Here is a 9,756-nt window from a genome sequence, read left to right on the forward strand (position 1 = left end):
GTTCCAGGCGGCGTGAGTTGTGAAACTATTCCACATTTCCTTAAGTGTGCACCAAACTCGTGACTTCAATATTCTCCACCACGATCTGATCGTAAGAATTTTATTTTCCTGTCACGTTGATTCTCAACTTCACTCTGAAATTCCTTGAACTTTTCAAAGGTTTCAGACTTGTGTTTCATTAGGTAGACATACCCATATCTACTTAAATCATCAGTGAGAGTGAGAACATAACGATATCCTCCGCGAGCCTCAACACTCATTGGACCGCACACATCGGTATGTATGATTTCCAATAAGTTGGTTGCTCGCTCCATTGTTCCGGAGAACGGAGTCTTGGTCATCTTACCCATGAGGCATGGTTCGCACGTGTCAAATGATTCGTAATCAAGAGACTCCAAAAGTCCATCTGCATGGAGCTTCTTCATGCGCTTGACACCAATGTGACCAAGGCGGCAGTGCCACAAGTATGTGGGACTATCGTTATCAACTTTACATCTTTTGGTATTCACACTATGAACATGTGTAACATCACGTTCGAGATTCATCAAAAATAAACCATTGACCAGCGGGGCATGACCATAAAACATATCTCTCAAATAAATAGAACAACCATTATTCTCAGATTTAAATGAGTAGCCATCTCGAATTAAACGAGATCCAGATACAATGCTCATGCTCAAAGCTGGCACTAAATAACAATTATTGAGGTTTAAAACTAATCCCGTGGGTAGATGCAGAGGTAGCGTGCCAACGGCGATCACATCGACCTTGGAACCATTCCCGACGCGCATCGTCACCTCGTCCTTTGCCAGTCTCCGTTTATTCCGTAGTTCCTGTTTTGAGTTACAAATATGAGCAACCGCACCGGTATCAAATACCCAGGAGCTACTACGAGTACTGGTAAGGTACACATCAATTACATGTATATCACATATACCTTTGGCGTTGCCGGCCTTCTTGTCCGCTAAGTATTTGGGGCAGTTCCGCTTCCAGTGACCACTTCCCTTGCAATAAAAGCACTCAGTCTCGGGCTTGGGTCCATGCTTTGACTTCTTCCCAGTAACTGGTTTACCGGGCGCGGCAACTCCCTTGCCGTCCTTCTTGAAGTTCTTCTTACCCTTGCCCTTCTTGAACTTAGTGGTTTTATTCACCATCAACACTTGATGTTCTTTTCTGATCTCCCCTTCCGCTGATTTCAGCATTGAATATACCTCGGGAATGGTCTTTTCCATCCCCTGCATATTGTAGTTCATCACAAAGCTCTTGTAGCTTGGTGGAAGCGACTGGAGGATTCTGTCAATGACCGCGTCATCCGGGAGATTAACTCCCAGCTGAGACGAGCGGTTGTGCAACCCAGACATTCTGAGTATGTGCTCACTAACAGAACTGTTCTCCTCCATTTTACAGCTGAAGAACTTGTCGGAGACATCATATCTCTCGACCCGGGCATGAGCTTGAAAAACCAGTTTCAGCTCCTCGAACATCTCATATGCTCCATGTTTCTCAAAACGCTTTTGGAGACCCGGTTCTAAGCTGTAAAGCATGCCGCACTGAACGAGGGAGTAATCATCAGCACGCTGCTGCCAAGCGTTCATAACGTCTTGGTTCTCAGGGATTGGTGCTTCACCTAGCGGTGCTTCTAAGACATAATCTTTCTTGGCTACTATGAGGATGATCCTCAGGTTCCGGACCCAGTCCGTATAGTTGCTGCCATCATCTTTCAGCTTGGTTTTCTCTAGGAACGCGTTGAAATGGAGGACAACGTTGGCCATTTGATCTACAAGACATAGTGTAAAGATTTTAGACTAAGTTCATGATAATTAAGTTCATCTAATCAAATTATTTGATGAACTCCCACTCAGATAGACATCCCTCTAGTCATCTAAGTGAAACATGATCCGAATTCAACTAGGCCGTGTCCGATCATCACGTGAGACGGACTAGTCAATATCGGTGAACATCTCCATGTTGATCGTATCTTCTATACGACTCATGCTCGACCTTTCGGTCCTCCGTGTTCCGAGGCCATGTCTGTACATGCTAGGCTCGTCAAGTCAACCTAAGTGTATTGCGTGTGTTCCGAGGTCATGTCTGTACATGTTAGGCTCGTCAACACCCGTTGTATTCGAACGTTAGAATCTATCACACCCGATCATCACGTGATGCTTCGAAACAACGAACCTTCGCAACGGTGCACAGTTAGGGTGAACACTTTCTTGAAATTATTATAAGGGATCATCTTACTTACTACCGTCGTTCTAAGCAAATAAGGTGCAAAAACATGATAAACATCACATGCAATCAAATAGTGACATGATATGGCCAATTTCATCATGCTCCTTTGATCTCCATCTTCGGGGCACCATGATCATCTTTGTCACCGGCATGACACCATGATCTCCATCATCATGATCTCCATCATTGTGTCTTCATGAAGTCGTCACGCCAACGATTACTTCTACTTCTATGGCTAACCCGTTTAGCAACAAAGTAAAGTAATTTACATGGCGTTATTCAATGACACGCAGGTCATGCAAAATAATAAAGACAACTCCTATGGCTCCTGCCGGTTGTCATACTCATCGACATGCAAGTCGTGATTCCTATTACAAGAATATGATCAATCTCATACATCACATATATCATTCATCACATCTTCTGGCCATATCACATCACATAGCACTTGCTGCAAAAACAAGTTAGACGTCCTCTAATTGTTGTTGCAAGTTTTTACGTGGTTTGTAGGTTTCTAGCAAGAACGATTTCTTACCTACGTATGACCACAACGTGATTTGCCAATTTCTATTTACCCTTCATAAGGACCCTTTTCATCGAATCCGTTCCGACTAAAGTAGGAGAGACAGACACCCGCTAGCCACCTTATGCAACTAGTGCATGTCAGTCGGTGGAACCTGTCTCACGTAAGCGTACGTGTAAGGTCGGTCCGGGCCGCTTCATCCTACAATGCCGCCGAAACAAGAAACGACTAGTAGCAGCAAGAAGAATTGGCAAACTCAACGCCCACAACTGCTTTGTGTTCTACTCGTGCATAGTAACTACGCATAGACCTGGCTCATGATGCCACTGTTGGTAATCGTAGCATAATTCTAAAATTTTCCTACGCTCACCAAGATGCATCTATGGAGTGTACTAGCAACGAGGGGAAAGGAGTGCATCTACATACCCTTGTAGATCGCGAGCGGAAGCGTTCCAATGAACGTGGATGACGGAGTCGTACTCGCCGTGATCCAAATCACCGATGACCGAGTGCCGAATGGACGGCACCTCCGCGTTCAACACACGTACGGTGCAGCGACGTCTCCTCCTTCTTGATCCAGCAAGGGGGAAGGAGAGGTTGATGGAGATCCAACAGCACGACGGCGTGGTGGTGGATGTAGCGGGTCTTGGCAGGGCTTTGCTAAGCTTCTGCGAGAGAGAGAGAGAGAGGTGTTGCAGGGGAGGAGGGAGGCGCCCAAGGCTGTTGTGTGCTGCCCTCCCTCCCCCCCCCCCTTTATATAGGCCCCCTGGGGGGGGGCGCCGGCCCCAAGAGATGAGATCTCAAGGGGGGGCGGCGGCCACAAGGGGGGAAGGGGTTGCCTTGCCCCCCAAGGCAAGGGGGAACTCCCCCCCCTAGGGTTCCCAACCCTAGGCGCATGGGGGGAGGCCCAAGGGGGGCGCCCCAGCCCACTAAGGGCTGGTTCCCTTCCACTTTCAGCCCACGGGGCCCTCCGGGATAGGTGGCCCCACCCGGTGGACCCCCGGGACCCTTCCGGTGGTCCCGGTACAATACCGGTAACCCCCGAAACTTTCCCGGTGGCCGAAACTGGACTTCCTATATATAATTCTTCACCTCCGGACCATTCCGAAACCTCTCGTGACGTCCGGGATCTCATCCGGGACTCCGAACAACTTTCGGGTTTCCGCATACATATATCTCTACAACCCTAGCGTCACCGAACCTTAAGTGTGTAGACCCTACGGGTTCGGGAGACATGCAGACATGACCGAGACGCCTCTCCGGTAAATAACCAACAGCGGGATCTGGATACCCATGTTGGCTCCCACATGTTCCACGATGATCTCATCGGATGAACCACGGTGTCGAGGATTCAATCAATCCCGTATACAATTCCCTTTGTCAATCGGTATGTTACTTGCTCGAGATTCGATCGTCGGTATCCCAATACCTTGTTCAATCTCGTTACCGGCAAGTCTCTTTACTCGTACCGCAATGCATGGTCCCGTGACTAACGCCTTAGTCACATTGAGCTCATTATGATGATGCATTACCGAGTGGGCCCAGAGATACCTCTCTGTCACACGGAGTGACAAATCCCAGTCTCGATCCGTGCCAACCCAACAGACACTTTCGGAGATACCCGTAGTGCACCTTTATAGTCACCCAGTTACGTTGTGACGTTTGGCACACCCAAAGCACTCTTACGGTATCCGGGAGTTGCACGATCTCATGGTCTAAGGAAAAGATACTTGACATTGGAAAAGCTCTAGCAAACGAAACTACACGATCTTTTATGCTATGCTTAGGATTGGGTCTTGTCCATCACATCATTCTCCTAATGATGTGATCCCGTTATCAAATGACATCCAATGTCCATAGCCAGGAAACCATGACTATCTGTTGATCAACGAGCTAGTCAACTAGAGGCTTACTAGGGACACTTTGTGGTCTATGTATTCACACATGTATTACGATTTCCGGACAATACAATTATAGCATGAATAATAGACAATTATCATGAACAAAGAAATATAATAATAACCATTTATTATTGCCTCTAGGGCGTATTTCCAACATATTATTCATGCTAGATTGTATTAACCAGAAACATGATACATGTGTGAATACATAGACAAACAGAGTGTCAGTAGTATGCCTCTACTTGACTAGCTCGTTGATCAAAGATGGTTATGTTTCCTAGCCATAGGCATGAGTTGTCATTTGATTAACGGGATCACATCATTAGGAGAATGATGTGATTGACTTGACCCATTCCGTTAGCTTAGCACTTGATCGTTTAGTATGTTGCTATTCCTTTCTTCATGGCATATACATGTTCCTATGACTATGAGATTATGCAACTCCCGTTTACCGGAGGAACACTTTGTGTGCTACCAAACATCACAACGTAACTGGGTGATTATAAAGGTGCTCTGCACGTGTCTCCGAAGGTACTTGTTGAGTTGGCGTATTCTGAGATTAGGATTTGTCACTCCGATTGTCGGAGAGGTATCTCTGGGCCCACTCGGTAATACACATCACTATAAGCCTTGCAAGCATTGTAACTAATGAGTTAGTTGCGGGATGATGTATTACGGAACGAGTAAAGAGACTTGCTGGTAACGAGATTGAACTAGGTATTGAGATACCGACGATCGAATCTCGGGCAAGTAACATACGGATGACAAAGGGAACAACGTATGTTGTTATGCGGTTTGACCGATAAAGATCTACGTAGAATATGTAGGAGCCAATATGAGCATCCAGGTTCCGCTATTGGTTATTGACCAGAGACGTGTCTCGGTCATGTCTACATAGTTCTCGAACCCGTAGGGTCCGCACGCTTAACGTTCGGTGACGATTTGTTTTATGAGTTTATGTGTTTTGATGTACCGAAGGTAGTTTGGAGTCCCGGATGAGATCGGGGACATGACGAGGAGTCTCGAAATGGTCGAGATGTAAAGATCGATATATTGGACGACTATATTCGGACATCGGAAAGGTTCTGAGTGATTCGGGTATTTTTCGGAGTACCGGAGAGTATATGGGCCTTATTGGGCTTTAGGGGAAAGAGAGAGAGGAGGCTGCGCCCCCTCCCCCCCCCCCCAAGGCTTAGTCCGAATTGGACTAGGGGGAGGGGCGGCGCCCCCTCCTTCCTTCTCTTCACTTTTCCCTTTCCTTCTCTCCTACTCCTACTACTTGGAAGGGCTCCTAGTTCTACTAGAAAAGGGGGAATCCTACTCCCGGTGGGAGTAGGACTCCCCTAGGGCGCGCCATAGAGAGGGCCGGCCCTCCCCCTCCTCCACTCCTTTATATACGGGGGAGGGGGCACCCCATAGAAACAACAATTGATCTCTTGATCTCTTAGCCGTGTGCGGTGCCCTCCTCCACCATATACCACCTCGATCATATCGTAGCAGTGCTTAGGAGAAGCCCTGCGTCGGTAGCAACATCATCACCGTCATCACGCCGTCGTGCTGACGGAACTCTCCCGTGAAGCTCTGCTGGATCGGAGTTCGCGGGACGTCATCGAGCTGAACGTGTGCTGAACTCGGAGGTGCCGTGCGTTCGGTACTTGGATCGGTCGGATCGTGAAGACGTACGACTACAACAACCGCGTTGTTCTAACGCTTCCGCTTTTGGTCTACGAGGATACGTGGACACACTCTCCCCTCTCGTTGCTATGCATCACCATGATCTTGCGTGTTCGTAGGAATTTTTTTGAAATTACTACGTTTCCCAACAGTTGGCGGCCGGCTACTGGCCGCTCTGGAGCACTTGTCGGAAACTGCCGCGGCCGCCGTGGTACGTCGCCGGCGGTCGTATCCCCTCTGCCGCCGGCTGCGACGGCGACGGCCAAACCTCCTCTGATCGACGGCCAAAGCTACGGCGAAAGCGCGGGCGTGGTGGCGGCCATGTCGAGACGTGGTTTGGTATGGACGGTCGGGGGCTGCGCGGTGAGGAGGCGGCCGGAGAATAGCGGCGGCGCCGGCGGCGGGGCGGGGCGGGGAGAGGGGGTGGAAGCGTTGGAAGTGAAGAGACTGTTAGTGTCCCCGACAGGCGGGCCACGGGGGGACAAGGGCGTGGGGCGAGCCCGTCCGCGTGATGTCCGTTTCACCTCAAATTCGGCGCAAGTTTTGGCCAGGGATGGGTCGAAAATGGACGGAATCCGAACATTTGTCTGTTTGGGGTCACGCGTTGGGCCACGCTATTCGTCCGTTCTATCCCAAACAGACACACCCGGACAAGATGGGTCGCGCGGTGGAGTTGGCCTTATCATCCTATTCCTAATATAAGAGTTACGGCTGTCGGTTTGATTCATCGTATAAACAGCTTCTCTGCTATTTGCTCCAACAACGCTCAAGACGTAGCCGGCGCACGTCAAGATGCCCGACATCGAGGATCCCAACGGCCTTGGCGCAACGGCCGAGGCGGAGCCACAGGAGCGTGTTCGTGTTGCTCGTGGGCCGCGTTGCTTTTCCGCTGCTCGTTCTTCTGAATACTCCCTTCATTCTAAAATATAATGCGCCCGCGCTTTCCGAGGTCAAACTTTGACCATAAATTTAACGAACGAGACCGACTGCGGCGGGTGAAAAAATTACATAATTAAAAACTTCTTTCGAATACGAATTCACTGATATAATTTTTGCTCCCGCCGCAATCGGTCTTGATAGTTAAATTTACGGTCAAAGTTGAAGCACGGAGATAGAGGAAGCACTACATTGTGGAATGGAGGGAGTATCTGATAGCGGACGTGTACGGCTCCCATCCGCCGACGAGGCTGACTACCGTCGCGTTCGTGGCCGGGATTCTGGCAACCTTGGTTTCAAGCGCTTTGATCGTTCTCTTCATGATTCTCGTAAACGAGTGGTGGCTTGGGCATTCAGAGGGGAATAGACTTGTTGATAGTTTGATCTAGATGACAATTAACTAAGTCTCGTCTACTCTTACACCATTTGATTTTAAATGGAAATTTGTATGAGTTATTTCTTTTTCTTTTCTTTTTTTCTTTTTTATTAATCAAAAGGTATATGTGTTCGATGAGGCTCCGCTAATTCATTTCATTCGTGTCATCTAATCCGTTTATTTCAACATGACTGTGGCAATACTCCCTTAAGAAATATAGTTTGTCCGTACTAGCTCTATCTCATTTATAGCAAGATGTATGCTCATCTTGAACTTTTTCATGCGCCCTACAGTACCAAGCGAGATGTATTAATCAAATGTTCAAGGAAGCTGAGCATACATCAATCTAATATGTTTATCCACGGGAGCTATGTCTTATTTATAGCGAAATGTATGCTCACTTCACCTGAACTTTTTCTTGCGCGCTACAGTACCGAGCCAGCTGTATGCTCATCTTCGCTGAAACTTTCCCCTGCATGCTATAGTACTGGTACTGGGCCGGTCCATTTCCGTTTGTTCGCTAGCTCTTTACCACCGTGCTTTGCTTGTTCGCTTCATCTTTTTTTCTCTTTTTCATTAATCTTTTGGTTTTTCGATATTCTTCTCTTTTTAATTGTTTCTTTCTCGATTTTTATCTGTTTCCTTAGGTATTTCTTCGGGTTTTTCCTTTTTCTTTTTTTCTTTCTCAGTTTTTCTTTTTTACCTTTTTACTTTTTTCTTTGGTGTTCTTCGTGCTTTCTCAGTGTTCATTGTGCTCAAATGTTTTCTTCATTTTTTTCCTTTTTAACACATGTCTACTTTTTACCCTCGCAAAAAAAAACACATGTCTACTTTTCTTGACATACAATGTAAATTTTTTGTGTACATAAAAAATTGCATCTAACATTTTTAAATACATAATTAATTTTTTTTATAATATATGCTCTAATGTCTGCTTTTTCCATAAACTTGTACATTTTCTGTATACATATAAAACATTATTTTATACATGCTTAACATAAATTACAGGATTAATATTTTTTAAATGTATCTGTTTTGATGTCTACATTTTTCATATACATCATGAATATATTTTTATACATTTTTAACAATTTTAAATATATGATTTACATTTTCAAATAGAATGATTAATATTTTTCCAAATACATGTTGCATGTCTACTTTTTGCCGTACACATTGTATATTTTTTATACATCTTAAACCATTTATTATATGTATGTTTAACATTTTTCAAATACATGATTAACGTTTTTCAAACACATGTTTTTGAACCTTGATGTTCGAATATGTGTTAAACATTTTTCAAATATGTGTTCAAACAATTTTTTCAAATGCTATCAACTTTTTTTAAAAGTTGCACCGACATTTTTTAATACTGCAAAAACAATTTTTTTAACATGTTTGGGGCACCTAGGTGCCTGGGCACCTTGATCGGGTCCAACAACCCGTTAGTGCGTTTTCTAGAATTTCTGATTTGTTCCCTAATATTTGCATGTAGGACTTTCCATGTATGAGATATAATCAGGTGTTTTAAATTCTTTGAATTAGTACATCTCCTTTTATTGCTTTCCTTCTCTTATACATTTTCATGCAGAAGTTGTACACTATGTATTTTTGACTATATACTCAAATTGATTCGCTACCATGCCTTCATATTTGTGTAGACATATATCCGAAAAAAATAGTTATCATACCCACTTTGTAACTAGATATAAATACCTACGTATTATTGCGATACCTACACATAATTTTCACATGAGGGTATGTAGTTGTAGATAAATATGATAAGTATGCACATACCTAAAAATATATTGAGTACTCTCAGTTTCGCATATCCATAATTGTATTGGGTGCTATCAATTTAAAATCATTTGACGAATATATACCCGTATATGTTGACATACCCAAATAATATACTATTTTGAATACATACGCATAAATGGTATTGGAGACAGACCCAAAAAATAATATACCCAAAAAATAAAATACATGTATATGCCTTGAACACATACCTGTAAATGATACTTACATACCCGTAAATAATATACCAAAATAAAATATACATACTATGTTGTAAAAAAATTACACGTACTGTGTTTTAAAAATTAACT

This window comes from Triticum aestivum, chromosome 2D (assembly GCF_018294505.1).
Source record: "Triticum aestivum cultivar Chinese Spring chromosome 2D, IWGSC CS RefSeq v2.1, whole genome shotgun sequence".
Lineage (NCBI taxonomy): Eukaryota > Viridiplantae > Streptophyta > Magnoliopsida > Poales > Poaceae > Triticum > Triticum aestivum.